Raw genomic sequence first — 14,795 nt, forward strand, 5'->3', positions numbered from 1 at the left:
TTGATGTGATGTCTTAAACTTGAGTTTTTGTTCTTAATGTCTTAATTCAATGACATTAGAACCTAGACATTTTTAAATTAGCTACGTCTCATTTTTATCCTCTATACATCCTATAGCATGTATTATCCTATTAAAAACAGTTGACCTGGAAACACAAAATTCATGAATACTGAAACAAAATTGTGATTTTTTTTTTTACTATTTTTAGTTTTGTTTTAAAGAATTTCTTATTGTTTATTGTGTTTGTAAACATATGTACTCATGCATATACACAGAGAGTTGCATTTCTCTGGTAAGTATGCACATTTTGCCATGGCAAATATTAAGCTATAACCAAGGAGATGCCCCTCATTCTTAGCCTTAAAAGAGAATGGTTATATCTGATAAGATGATACTTATTTGATGTCTTACTTGATCTGTTGGGTGGAACACCTAAAATTAACTCCTCAGTCCTTCTCTTGTATGGCCCTCTCTCTAGTTGAAGCAGCCTCCAAGACTCTAGACACCAATCTCTGATTCTCCTATTTTCTTGAATTATTCAACTTTATGGTTATCTCCATCCTGACTTTCTAACTATTTGAGCCATATTCATATCATATGTTAGGATCAACCAAGAACGACTTAGCCAGAGGGTATTTTGAATAGCAGCATTCTATATCTGAAAGTTCTATAAAACAGAGACTCAGTAAAAAATTGAAGGAAACCTAGACAAGGAAAAATCTTTAAGTTGGTTTACTCCACCAGTTTCTGATGTCCTTTCTTGGTGACACTCCAGAGGATCAAAGCCAGGTCTAGGATTGTATTCAAAGTTCAGAGGTTGCAGGAATAGGAGTGAAGTAGGGTCAACCTCTCAGCAGAGAGAGACTTGCCTGACATATAGGAAAATAACAACAAGACTTCTCTAAAAAGTATATTTTTGGTGAGCATTCATGAATCTTCTTTTAGGAAAAAAAGACAGCTTATTTTGTTGAATTTTTTGGTGTTATTTTAAAAATTCCAGCCTCAAGGTCTCTGATTAAAACACCCCCTAACTTGACTCAGGTCAAAACCATTAATTAAGACAAGCATAGTTTCTCCTACAATGTGAGCTGAAATTTCCCCAATTATATTTTGGTAACTCAGCTTCTGGTGACAGATTATTCCATATTAATCAAAACACTTGTATGAACTCTGTAGGTAGAAGCCCACACTGCTTTGCCTCTAAGGAACTTGGATTCCACCTTCAAGATCTCATATCAGAGAATGATTCATGACTGACAAGAATTCACGCTGAAGGCTAACCTTAGGGCTGCTGAGACCTGCAGCCCCACCTTTTCTCTTAATGAATGATGAACAGTCTTCCATCTCTAAGTCTGGTAGAGCCTAATTCTTCCATCACTTGTTCTGCAATTTGTTGTAGTATTAAAATAACTTCAATGACTTCCAGGATTTATTTGACATAGAAATTGCTTCTAATAAAGTTGCTCACCTGTTGTTAATGTTTAATTTGCCTGATCAAGTCAAGTTGATCATTAGTCCCAGCAAGTGCTACACATGTAGTTCTTGGGACATAGTTAAATTGACCTAAATTCACATGAAATCAGTATACAGTTGATCTCTTATCTTTTACCCATATTATTTTTAAAAGAAAATTCAACCTGTATCACTTCACTCATAGAATTAACATTTAAAGCTGGGTGGCTTATGCCCGTAATCCCAGCATTTTGGTAGTGCTGGGCGGATCATCTGGAGTTCAGAGTTAGAGACCAGTTTGGCCAACATGGCGAAATCCCATCTCTACTGAAATTAAAAAAAAATTAAATGGATGTGGTGGCACGTGCCTGTAATCCCAGCTACTCGGGAAGCTGAGGGAGGAGAATCACTTGAACCAGGAGGTGGAGGTTGCAGTGAGCCGTGATTGGGGCACAGCACTCCATCTTGGGTGACAGAGCAAGACTCCATCTCAAAAAAGAAAAAGAAAGAAAATAAACACAAAACAACAAAACAAAACAAAACAAAACAAAATTTAGGAACTGCCTATATTTAAATACTGTGATTTCTTATTTAAAACAAATTAACGAGGGCCTGGCCCAATGGCTCATGCCTGTAATCCTAACACTTTGGGAGGCTGAGGTGGGTGGATCATTTTTGGTTAGGAGTTCAAGACTAGCTTGGCCAACATGGTGAGACTCCTGTCTCTACTAAAAATACAAAAATTAGCCGGGAGTGGTGGCACACGCCTGTAATTCCAGCTACTCGGGAGGCTGAAGTAGGAGAATCGCTTGAACCCAGGAGGCAGAGGTTGCAGTGAGCCAAGATTGCGCCACTGCACTCCAGTCTGGGTGCAGAGTGAAACTCTGTCTCAAATAAATAAATAAATAAATAAATAAATAAATAATAAAATAACAAGAATATAGCAGTTTTTAGATAAAGGATAAATGATATTTTTCTGTAGATTAAGCTTTTCTTAGTAGGTACTAAATGATCAAGGGTCACACTGAAGGTACTCTGATTGAAAAATAATAACTGCACCTTATATTGTTTATATAGAGGAGACTTGCTTCTGGGTTTTTTAAAGTTCTACATCTCACCTTTCTCCTTTTTCAGGAATGTGTTATGGAGGGACAGGAAAATCTCCACAGTTTTGTTACTGATTATCTGAATATATACACAGTGGAAGCTAGTTTTCAACTACCATTTTTCCCCCTACTTCTCCCCTGAGAAGTGTCTCCTGAAGTTGTTTAGTTGAAAGTTTAAATGGCAATGAGACTGCAAATGATATTTAGGATTCTGTAAGGGGAAAAGGAATTGAAAGAGGGCAGTCTCTTGAGATTAATCTATGGTGACATATGAACACAATTATGGCCTCAAGCTGACCGTTGAGAATCCATGAACCTAGGAGTTAGCAGTAAAAAGATTTGGCGCCCTTTTGCTGAGAGAATCTTTGTTCCTCTCCTAAATTTCACAGACAGCACAAATAGTACAAAGAAAGACAAACATGCACAGGGAATGTGTAACTAGTTCAGGGGAAGAAAGGTTAATTAGTAGCAGAAATGGTAAGGTTACACTGTAATCTAAGAGAAAGACCTTCTTAAGGACACCACTGAAAAGCAGGGCATCAAGGGATCATAAAAGAGAAACAGGTGCACATAGTAGAAATATGGATTTTTGTTATGTCAGAGAGTCTAGATTTTTAAAGAACTACTATGATGGGCCTAAAAAAGTGTATACAGATATTTTGAACTCCAAAGTTCATATCTTCCCTACAGAGTTTTATTAGTCAGTTGGAAATTTAAAAATTTTGTTAAAACTTTAATTTTATAAACTCTTTTATATTCAGCTGTTTTGAATATTTATGTTGTATAATATTTATGTTCTCTAATGTTATCATAATTGTTCTCTTTCCTCTATTGTGAATTGTCAGTTCATAGTGTGTTTATTTATCTATTATTATATTAGTATTTTCTTATCTATTTGTCTGAGGCATTTAAACTTTAATGATAGAAACAGTCTAATTATTTTAATATTCTGATTCATAGTATTTGTCTTTTAATTGCAGTTTCTTCAAAGTTGTAGTATTTTATGCTGAGAATTTATTGACATTCTTATTTGGAAGTTCTTCCATTGCTTTTAAATCCAGATAACTTGCCCTGCTGAAAATGTTTTTTCCCACAATACTTTTATAATATACAACACAGCAACACAGCTAGTATTATTTAGAGCTCCATTATGATATCATTAGGATATCATCTTTAATATGTCTACTTGTGTTTGTTTCTGCTTCTGTATTAATTAGAAAACAGATTTTATTTATAAAATAGTTATTAATTCCCTCATATTTTCTTATCAAACTAAAGCAAAGGGGTGGAGAAAAATATTGCCTATTTTAGCAGGAATGTATGATAAGTACGTGTTGAGTAACATACTAATAGTATAGTAAAATTTTGGAAGGTAATAATTTCTTAAAGCCATTACAAGCACCGTGTCTTTTAAAATTATGCATGTGATAAAAACAATGAAAGAAATGATAGTATCTCCACTGCTAAGCAACAACCTGAGGAGAATAGCAAACTGTCAAAATACAATTTTTCCTTCCACATAGCATATGTAGTAACACACTACAGGGACATAAAATGCCGAGGGAAATCTATAAGATCCCTTTTAGCGTTATTAGATACCCGTTAATTAATTTCATAATTGAAAACTACACTTTGTTTGTAAATGTGCATGCAATGTGTACAAATATTCTGAAATATCTTTAATTTACAAACTATTTTTTTTATCTGTGGAAACAATTTTAGGATAATAAGGTACTTCATTCCAATTTCCTCACAAAAAGAAAGTGGTAATGAGGAGGTTTGAATAGCTTGTAAATTATTAAAACTTTGAGAAGGTCATAAGATGATCAGCACAAGCATGTTCCACTTCATGTAGATACTGGAGTAGGATGTAGTGTGATTGAGAAGGATTGGATTCAGTTCTGTCACAGTCTTTCAGGGATTCTGTTTATTTTGACAGCCTAAGTATCAGGAGGGTATTGACAAATGTCGATATAGAATTAAATGCTTCAAATTATCTTCTTAACCCATTTATTACTAAGGTTGCAATTTATTGAATTTTTGCAATCAGACTTTGGCAATGATCTTGATCAGTAGGATATAAATAACTCCCACATGCTCAGTGTTCCAATAATAAAACAGAAGGCATACATGGAATCATTGAAGAAAAAATTCATTAAAATGTTAATATGTATAACAGAAAAAATATTTTACTATCTAAGAACTAAGACAAAGCTTTCAATTAAACTATGTTTATTCACTCATTACTAAATTATAATAAATTACACATACACAGCAACACATAATGATAACTAATACTAATAATAATGTTTTTTTTAAATCCAGGAAGCACCAGGCATTGCATTGTGCATTTTATGTGCTTTATCTATTTAATCTTCACAAAAACTCTATATGGAAGTTCTATAACAATGCCTCCCACACTTTTCTATTTAGTTTTTTTTTTTCAATTCAGACTGAAAATGTCCAGACAGGGATAACATGGTAATATCAGAGTACAAATCTAAGGATTTAGGATTATGGTTAATTATGGGAGGGAGGAGGACAGGATAGGAAAGTAAGGAGCAAAGAGATAGAGTTAATATTTGCAATTTTCTGGTTCTTTTTTTTTTTTTTTTTTTTTTTTTTAAGATGGAGTCTTGCTCTGTCACCAGGCTGCAGTGTGCAGTGGCACGACCTTGGCTCACTGCAACCTCCGCCTCCCAGGTTCAAGTGATTCTCCTGCCTCAGCCGTCCAAGTAGCTGGGATTACAGGTGCATGCCACCACACCCAGCTAATTTTTGTGTTTTTAATAGGGACGAGGTTTCACCATGTAGGCCAGGATGGTCTCGATCTCTTGACCTCGTGATCTGCCTTCCAAAGTGCTGGGATTACAGGCATGAGCCACCGTGCCTGGCCTGTTCTGCTTCTTAATTTAGGTGGTAGATCCATAGGTGTTTGTTCTATATTTATTACCAATATGCGATATATATTATATATATATAATACATAGATATAATCAATTAAACAATTTTAAAGTTTCTACAAATTTCTAGTAATTTAATATCCATTCAGATAACATAAAGTACATTTGTGAACTGCTCAGGACCATCTAGAACTTTGCTTTAAAATGCTGTGCCAATCATAAATGAGAAAGGTTACATTACAATTGATTCCACAGAAATACAAAATCCTCCGAGACTATTACAATCACCTCTATGAACAAAAACTAGAAAATCTAGAGGAAATGGATAAATTCCCAGAAACACACAATCTCCCAAGATTGAATCCGGAAGTAATTGAAACATGAAAAAGAGCAATACTGAGTTCTGAAATTGAATCAGAACCAAAAAACCTCCAACCAAAAGAAGCTCCAGACCAGATGGATTCACAGCTGCATTCCACCATTCAAAGAAGAATGGGTACCAATTTTACTGAAACTATTCCAACAAATTAAGGAGGAAGGAATCCTCTGTAACTCATTCTATGAAACCAGCATCACTCTGATATCAAATCCTGGCAAGGAGACAACAAAAAAAGGAAAACTACAGGTCAGTATCCCTGAAGAACACAAATGCGAAAACCCTCAATAAACTACAAGCAAACCAAATGCAGCAGCACATAAAAAGTAAATTCACCATAATCAAGTAGACGTCCTTGCCAGGATGCAAGGTTGGTTCAATATATACAAATATATAATGTGATTCACCACATAAACAGAATTGAAAACCAAAACTATATCATCTCTCAAAAACATGGAAAAAGTCTTTGATAAAATCAAACATCCTTTCATGATAGAAACATTCAGGAAACTAGACATCGATGAAACATACCTCAAAATAATAGGAGACATCTATGACAAACCCACAGCCCACATTAGGCTGAATGGGCAAAAGCTGGAAGCATTTCCCTTGAGAATTGGAATAAGACAGGGATGTCTACTCTCACTAGTCCTTTCAACATAGGACTGAAAGTCCTAGCCAGGGCAATCAAGCAAGAGAAAGATATAGGCATCCAAATAAGAGCAGAAGAAGTGAGATTTTCTCTCTTCACTGACAACATGATTCTATATCTAGAAAAAATCCTAAAGACATGAGAAAAAGGCTCCTGGAACTGATAAACAACTTCAGGAAAGTTTCAGGATACAAAATCCATGTACAAAAATCAGTAGCAGTGCTATACTCCAATAACATTCAAGCTGAGAGTCCAATTAGGAAGAAATCCCATTTACAATAGCTACAATAGAAAAAATATATATCTAGGAATACACCTAATGAAAGAGGTGAAAGACCTCTACAAGGAGAACTACAAAACACTGATGAAAGAAATGATATATAGTACAAAACAAATGGAAAAACATTTAATGCTCAGGGACGGAAAGAAGCAATATAATTAAAATAATCATACTGCCCAATCTACAATTCAATGTAATGTCTATCAAATTGCCAATATAATTTTTCACTGAATTATAGAAGAAACATCCTAAAATTCATTTGGAACTAAAAAAGAGCCGGAATAGCCAAGGCAATCCTAAGCAAAAAGAACAAAGCTGGAGGCATCAAATTACCCAACTTCAAGCTATACTAAAAGGCTACAGTAGCCAAACATCCTGGTCTTGGTCCAAAAACAGACACATAGACCAATGCAACAGAATACAGGGCAAAGAAATAAAGCTGCACACCTACAAACATCTGATCTTTGACAAAGTTGACAAAAACAAGCAATGGGGAAAGGACTCCTTATTCAATAAATGGTGCTGAGATAGCTGGCTAGCAATTAAGTAGAAGCATGAAACGGGACCCATACCTTTCACTGTATATAAAAATTAACTCAAGATGGATTAAAGACTTACATATAAAACCTCAAACTCTAAGAATCCTGGAAGAAAATCTAGGAAACACCATTCTGGACATTGGCTTCAGGAAAGAATTTGTGGCTAAGTCCTAAAAAGCAACTGCAACAAAAACAAAACTTGACAAGTGGGTCCTAATTAAACTAAAGAGCTTCTGCCCAGCAAGATAAACTATCAAAAGAGTAAACAGACAGCCAACAGGATGGGATAAAATATTTGCAAACTGTGCAGCTGGTAAAGATCTAATATCTAGCATCTTTAAGGAATTTAAACAAATCAACAAGCTAAAAACAACCCACTTAAAAATGGGCAAATGACATAAAGAGACACTTCTCAAAGGGAGACATGCAAGTAGCCAATAAATATATTTTTAAAATGCTATACTTCACTAATTATCAGAGAAATGCAAATCCAAACCACAATGTGGGGAGTCAGGGGAAAGGGTGGGAGGAGGGTTAGGGAGAAAACACTACCCATTGGGTACAGCGTACACTGCTCAGGTGATGGGTGTACCAAAAGCTCAGAAATCACCACTAAAGAACTTATTCATGTAACCAAACACTATCTGTTCCCCAAAAACCTATTTAAATTTTTAAAATTCTTAAAAAAAATTTAAAAACCTGAATGAGATACCATCTTATACCAGTCAAAATGGCTATTATTAAAAAGTCAAAAAAAAAAAAAAAACACAGATGATGGTGAAGTCGTGGTGAAAAAGAAATGCTTACACACTGTTAGTGGAAATGTAAATTAGTTCAGACACTGTGAAAACCAGTGTGGACATTTTTCAAAGAACTTAGAACTACCATTTGACCTAGCAATCCCATTACTGGATATATCCAAAAGAAAATAAAATCTTTCTACCAAAGAAATACGTGCACACCTATGTTTACTGCAACACTATTCACAATAGCAAAGACGTCATCATTGATAGGCGCTTATCAATGGCGGATTGGATAAAGAAAATGTAATACATCTATAACAAGGAATACTACTCAGCCATAAGAAAGAATAACATCATGTTCTTCTGTAGCAACATGGATGCACCTGGAGGTCATTTTCCTAAGCAAATTAATGCAGGAACAGAAAACCAAACCAGTTTTCCTCTAATTCTGCATTTTCCTAATTATAAATGAGAACCTAACACTGGGTACTCGTGGACATAAAGATGGAAACAACAGACACCGAGGACTACTAAAGAGGGTAGGGCTGGAGGGGAGCAGGTATTGAAAAACTACCTATTGGGTACTATGCTCAGTACCTGGGTGAGATCCAACTTCAGCGTCACACAAGATACCCAGGTAACAATCCTACACATGTAACCTCTGAATCTAAACTAAGAGTAGAAAAAAAAAAAAGCATAAAGTAAAAATAAAAGGAAAAGTAAAAATGCTGTACCTGTGGAGGGCAAATGAGATAAGCAGTATTCTTTTAAGAAAGTCTAGTCAGCCTTATTTCTGACCTTATTGGGATATATTATATCATGGTCAGTCAACTTAATACAGAGGATATGATTTAACACAGGATTTATTTTTTATTCTTATGATACATAATGAAAAAATACCTGCAACTTGAATTGCTTTCTCTGTAAATGCTTAGTTTTGAAATTTTCATTGAATTAGCACAACAGAAAAGTCAACTACTATTGTCTTCACTAGTCTCCCGTATGGATTTGTTTTCCTGCAAGCACATACACAGACATACATAGACACACACACACACACACACACACACACACATACGGCAGCCCTGTCCAAACACAAGAAGAAGGAGATACTGGTACACCAAGAAAAGTAATTGGTACATTACGTCATAGTGAGCTTACTCCATAAATCTTGCTAACTAGTGGGAGACAAATACAGCATACAGTGAAATACACAAAATTTATCTAAAGAAAAATCCCTTCCAAAATGGAATACTTACATAAATATTAAAGTATGATAAAATATTTTGCATTTACTCTGAATATTTTTATAAACCTTCAAAGAATATAACTAGAGATTTTATTGACATATTTAATGTAAATGTACAATGGTAGAAGATAATTTCTAGAAGAGATAAAAATATTAGATTTTAGTATTAGCTAAATTCACCTCAGATATTTATATCCATAATGCTTAACATGACACAACCTAATTTTTAAAGAAATCTTAAAGCAAACTCATTTGTAATTAGGTGTGAAATAAAGCTAAATTAAAATTATAAATGTAGTATTATATTAAAAAGGTTAAACTTCTCTGCAAGCTATGTAGGAACTTTTGAAGTTGTTTTCTATAGATATATAGGCATAATTTAGAAATTTCAGCTTAATTTTTCAAAAGTTTTCAAGAAAACAGATTAATTCAACAGCTATGATTTTATTTTCATTACCTAAAAATTTTGCTAAATGTATGATGCTAAAGAAAAGTCAAATTGTAATCCTAAAAAAAGTATTGAGCCCTGAATATTAATCTCAGATTTACGTGCTAAATGAAAAACTCTATTCCCCTTTCCATGACTTGCACTTTTCTGTACAACTTTTATAGAAATTGGGAAAATATTGAAAACAAACAAAATCTTTCTACCAAAAAGACACATATACTTGTATGTTCACTGAAGCATTATTCACAAAAGCTGCACACCTACAACCATCTAATATTTGACGAAGTTGATGAAAATAATCAAGCAGAGTTTTCATAGTCAACTCAAGGAGAGAACATATTGTCTCATATTTTGTAAGTCAGTTCAAATTTTACATTTCATGTACTTATATCTTGTGAATTTTCAGAGTCTGAGATAGATATGAACTCTTGAATAATATTTTACAATATCTCTAAAAATACTGATACTGTTTAGTGTTAATATTGTTATTTTATAACATGTAGATGATTAGTGATTGAACAATATAAGTATTTTTAGAGATGTTGTAAAACATTACAAAATAAAATAAAGATCTTCTTTATATTCCTTGTTTCAGGAAACTTTGTATCCCACTGTTACTAAGTAATCAATGTATGATTTTAGCATTTCTAAATAATCAATGTATGTTTTTAGTGTTTAATTTTGGGCTTACCTACAGATATCTTCCCAATTCTTATTTGTTCTTATTATAATCCAAAGCATGGGTTTCTACATCTCTTTAACTGCCTTGAAAATATGTTTTTATATGTTTTTTTACAGTAACATTTTAGTAAATAAAATTAATTTTTTCCCATAGAACTGCACTGTAGAGGCTGGGAGCAGAGGCTCATGCCTGTAATCCCAGCACTTTGGGAGACCAAGGCAGGAGGTTCACCTGAGGTCAGGAGTTGGAGACCAGCCTGGCTGGCACTGGGAAACCCCTTCTATACTAAAAATACAAAAAAAAAAAAAAAAAAAAAAAAAAAATTAGCCAGGCGTGGTGGTGGGCGCCTGTAATCCCAGCTACTCAGGAGGCTGAGGCAGGAGAATCGCTTGAACCTGTGAGGCAGAGGTTGCAGTGAGCCGAGATTGCGCCATTGCTTTCCAGCCCAGGCAACAGAGCTAGACTTCACCTCAAAAAAAAAAAAAAGAAAAAAAGAAAAGAAAAGAAAAAAGAAAAAGAACTGCACTGTACAGTATGGTGTCCAGAAGCCACATTAAGTATCTAAATTTAATTTTAAGTTAATTAAATTTAAATAAAAGTAAAAATTCAGTTCCTCAGTTGCACTAGGCACACTAAAGTCCTCAATAGCTACATATTGCTTCTGATTACCATACGAGACTGTGCAGAAACATTTCCATACTTATGTTAAATCAAAAAAGACAAAGATGATTATATAAGCATATAGGAAGATACTTCAGGTGCCCATCATTGAATTCAACTAAGTATTGAAGATTGGAATGGGAGCATTTCGGGACTGGAAAAGTCTCAAGATGGACAACTGGGATGTTGCAGGAAAGGCTAACCCGTGGTTTCAGGCTGCTCGCCCTTAAATCTGGAAAAATGAACATGAACATCCTTCACCAGGAAGAGTTAATCGCTCAGAAGAAACGGGAAATTGAAGCCAAAATGGAACAGAAAGCCAAGCAGAATCAGGTGCCCAGCCCTCAGTCCCCACGTCTTGGCGAAATCACAAATGCACGATGGTAGCTTCTCGCAGCAGTTTCTGAAGTTGCAGAAGGCACAGACCAGCACAGATGCGCTGCGCTCCCCTCCCTTCCCGCCCCCCGCAACCCAGCGCGCCTCCCAGCAAGCTTACCCCAGCGCTGGGAAGAGGTCCCTCCTCATCAGCAGGCGGACAGGCCTGGGGCTGGCCAGCCTGCCAGACGGGTGAAGAGCTACTCGCACGCCAAGCAGCTGCCCGTGCCGCACAGCCCAAGTGTCTTCCAGTCCCCGGAGGAGGACGAGGACGAGGAGGAGCACTACGAGCAGTGGCTGGAGGTCAAAGTTTCACTCCCAGAGGGAACTGAGACTCGGAGTAATAGAGAAATTGGCCCGCTTTGTGGCAGAAGGAGGCCCCGAGATAGAAAAAGTAGCTATGGAGGACTACAAGGAAAACCCGGCATCTGCATTTTTGCAGGGTAAGAATAGCAAGGAATTCCTCTACAGAAAGGTGACTGAGATAAGAAAGGAAGCGCAGAGGTCGCAGTCAGCCTCTCAGAAAGTGTCACTCCCAGAGGATAAAGAGGTCAAGAACCTTGCAGGAAAGTTGGCCAGGTTCGTAGTGGACTGGCATCCGGAGGTGGAAACCACTGCCCTCCAGAACAACCGTGAGAACCAGGCATTCAACTTTCTGTAGACCAACTGCCAAGGATACAAGTACTACCGACAGAAGCGGGAGGAGTTCCAAGGCCGGCTCCACAGGCAGCCTCACAGCACCCGACCCCGGCCTCAACCGCAAGTCCCCTCCTGAGGCCCTGACAGGGTCCTCGCCTCCGGCCACCACCTGCCCCGTCTCGTCCCCAACTGCACCTCCCTCCCCCCGTCCCCGGTCATCCCTGCTCCAGTCGCCCCAGGGAAGCCAGCCTCCTCAGCCACCGTGAAGAGGAAGCGGAAAGCCCGCGGAGGCCAGAAGAAGATAAGGAAGAGCTCCCACCTGCTGAGCTGGTGCAGAGGGACATGGACGCCTCTCCCTCGCTTCTGTCAGTTCAGGACCTCAAGGGGCTCGGCTATGAGAAGGGGAAGGCCGTGGGTCACGGAGCTGTCGGACGCCCAGAAGAAGCAGCTGAAGAAGCAGCAGGAGATGCAGCAGATGTACGACATGATCACGCAGCACAAGCGAGCCATGCAGGACATGCGGCACCAGCACGGCCACCACAGCGACGAGGAGGTGGACAGCGAGCTGGGCACCTGGGAGAACCAGCTGCGGCGCATGGAGATGGACCAGACCAGGGAATGGGCCGAGCAGCTGACAAAGGTGGGCCAGGGCAAGCATTTCATCGGAGACTTCCTGCTTCCGGACGAGCTGGAGAAGTTTACGGAGACCTTCAAGGCCCTGAAGGAGGGCCGTGAGCCTGACTACTCGGAGTACAAGGAGTTCAAGCTGTGGAGAACACTGGCTACGAGATGCTGATGAAGATGGGCTGGAAGGAAGGCGAGGGGCTAGGCTCGGAGGGCCAGGGCATCAAGAACCCGGTCAACATGGGCACCACCACAGTAGAAGGCGTCGGCTTCAGCAATGACCAACCGGCCGGCCTAGCTCTCCAAGGAGGACAACGACTACGAGAGTACGAGGCCTTCCGCAAGAGGATGATGCTGGCTTACCGCTTCCGGCCCAAACCCCTGAACAACCCCGGATGGCCTTACTACTGAGCGTTCTGGAAACACGTACGAGGGCCGCGCCCTGTAATACAGTCCCAGTGCTCAACAACAACAACAAAAAAAAATGGAATGGGTGGAGGGAGGCATTGAGGATTTTACTTTTTAATACTTATTATTTGCCTATTCTGCCTGACAACTTCCCCATTGCTCACAAACTCCCAAAAATCTCTCCTCTGACTCCTTACCCAGGAAATAAAGGAATCCCAGAACTCAAGGACAAAATTCAGTGCTACCCTGATGCAAATGGAGAAAGGAAATAACACTCTATCCATTTTCTGGTGCTATGGCAAAAGAAAAACAAAACAGTTATTAAATTTCTCAATATGTTATTCTGCCACATTTAATTCTTAGTAAATCAGCCTGCCACATCATGCAAAGAAATAGATGTTGCTTTAACTCTCTGTTGAATGCATGTCAGGTTTGTACCTGGTGGAAGGCAGGGAAAATGGTAGGCAAAGAGTGTCTTGTTCAGTAAAATATTTATTAATAGACATTCCCTTGTGTACTATAGAATAAATGAGTGACGTACTTACAAAAGGCTGTTTCTGAGAGCTCTAGAGCAGTGAGTTTTTATTCTGAGCTAATAAAATGACCATCAAAGTCTAGCATTTATCCTCACACTCACACAAAATTGATCCCCAATTTTACATTTATTTTAACACACTACTCTGGATTACACCTTCATAGAACAGAATGTTTTTATACATGAGAGGAATGGTCTCTTTTCTGCAATTTTGTAATGTTTGGTCTCCAAAACTCCCACCCCCTCCGTTTTATGTATTATAGAGAAATTTCAGTTATTTGAATGGGCTCATTACATAAAATGGGTCTTTTCCATGTTTTGTTTTGTTTTGTTTTTGAAAATTTGAGGATAATAACGAGACTTTCCACATTATAAAACAAATATGTAACTTCCAGAGTCCTCCCACCCCAGACTCCACCTCCTTTTTTAGGGGGAAGATAAGACAAACTAGTGTTTCAATCTTCACTCCTACCAATCCAGCCACATAAGCAGAAAACGGAGAGCTCTGGAGGAAGAAACTGAGTCTCTGTTCATGCTCAGCTCACTGGGATAATTGAAGGAAGCTCCATCTCAGAGAGATTAGAGATGTTTACTAAAGAGACATTGACATTAATCACTTCTGGTTGGATGTTTCAAAAGCTGTAGAAACCTTTAGGCCCATCCCAGAACTGCCACTGGATGGGAAATATGGTAACGATATTCTTGAGAAACTGACATTTGTCTTTAGTTGTTTTAATATATATATGAATATATATACTCATATATGAATATATATATTCATTCATATATATGAATGTATATATTCATATATATGTATGTATATATATGAATATATACACTCACACTACACACACACACACACACACACTCAGTGTTTAGGGCCCGTTTTCCTTCTGAGGAATTTTGAATACAGTCTCCTGGGTGAGCCATGATTAGCAGGGCAAGCAGAAAGGGAAGCAGAGACAAAGGCCTAGCTGCATTAATTTACAGGGTAAGAGATGCCATAAAAGTAGCTCTGCCAAGTTAGGATACACACTGTACAGTATGTATACCCTGAGGAAGGCAGCTTCAAAAGTCCACCAATACACCCCATGAAAAGACAACATTCTGATGCCAGCCAATAG

At 37.8% G+C, this 14,795-nt stretch overlaps 1 pseudogene; it reads left to right on the plus strand.

Annotated features, from left to right (window-relative positions):
• Window positions 1-11,257: 11,257 nt before the first annotated feature.
• Window positions 11,258-13,170, plus strand: LOC102126379 (SURP and G-patch domain-containing protein 1 pseudogene; annotated as a pseudogene).
• The last annotated feature ends 1,625 nt before the right edge of the window (window positions 13,171-14,795 follow it).

Source organism: Macaca fascicularis, chromosome 11 (genome assembly GCF_037993035.2).
Source record: "Macaca fascicularis isolate 582-1 chromosome 11, T2T-MFA8v1.1".
In the NCBI taxonomy this organism is placed as follows: Eukaryota; Metazoa; Chordata; class Mammalia; order Primates; family Cercopithecidae; genus Macaca; species Macaca fascicularis.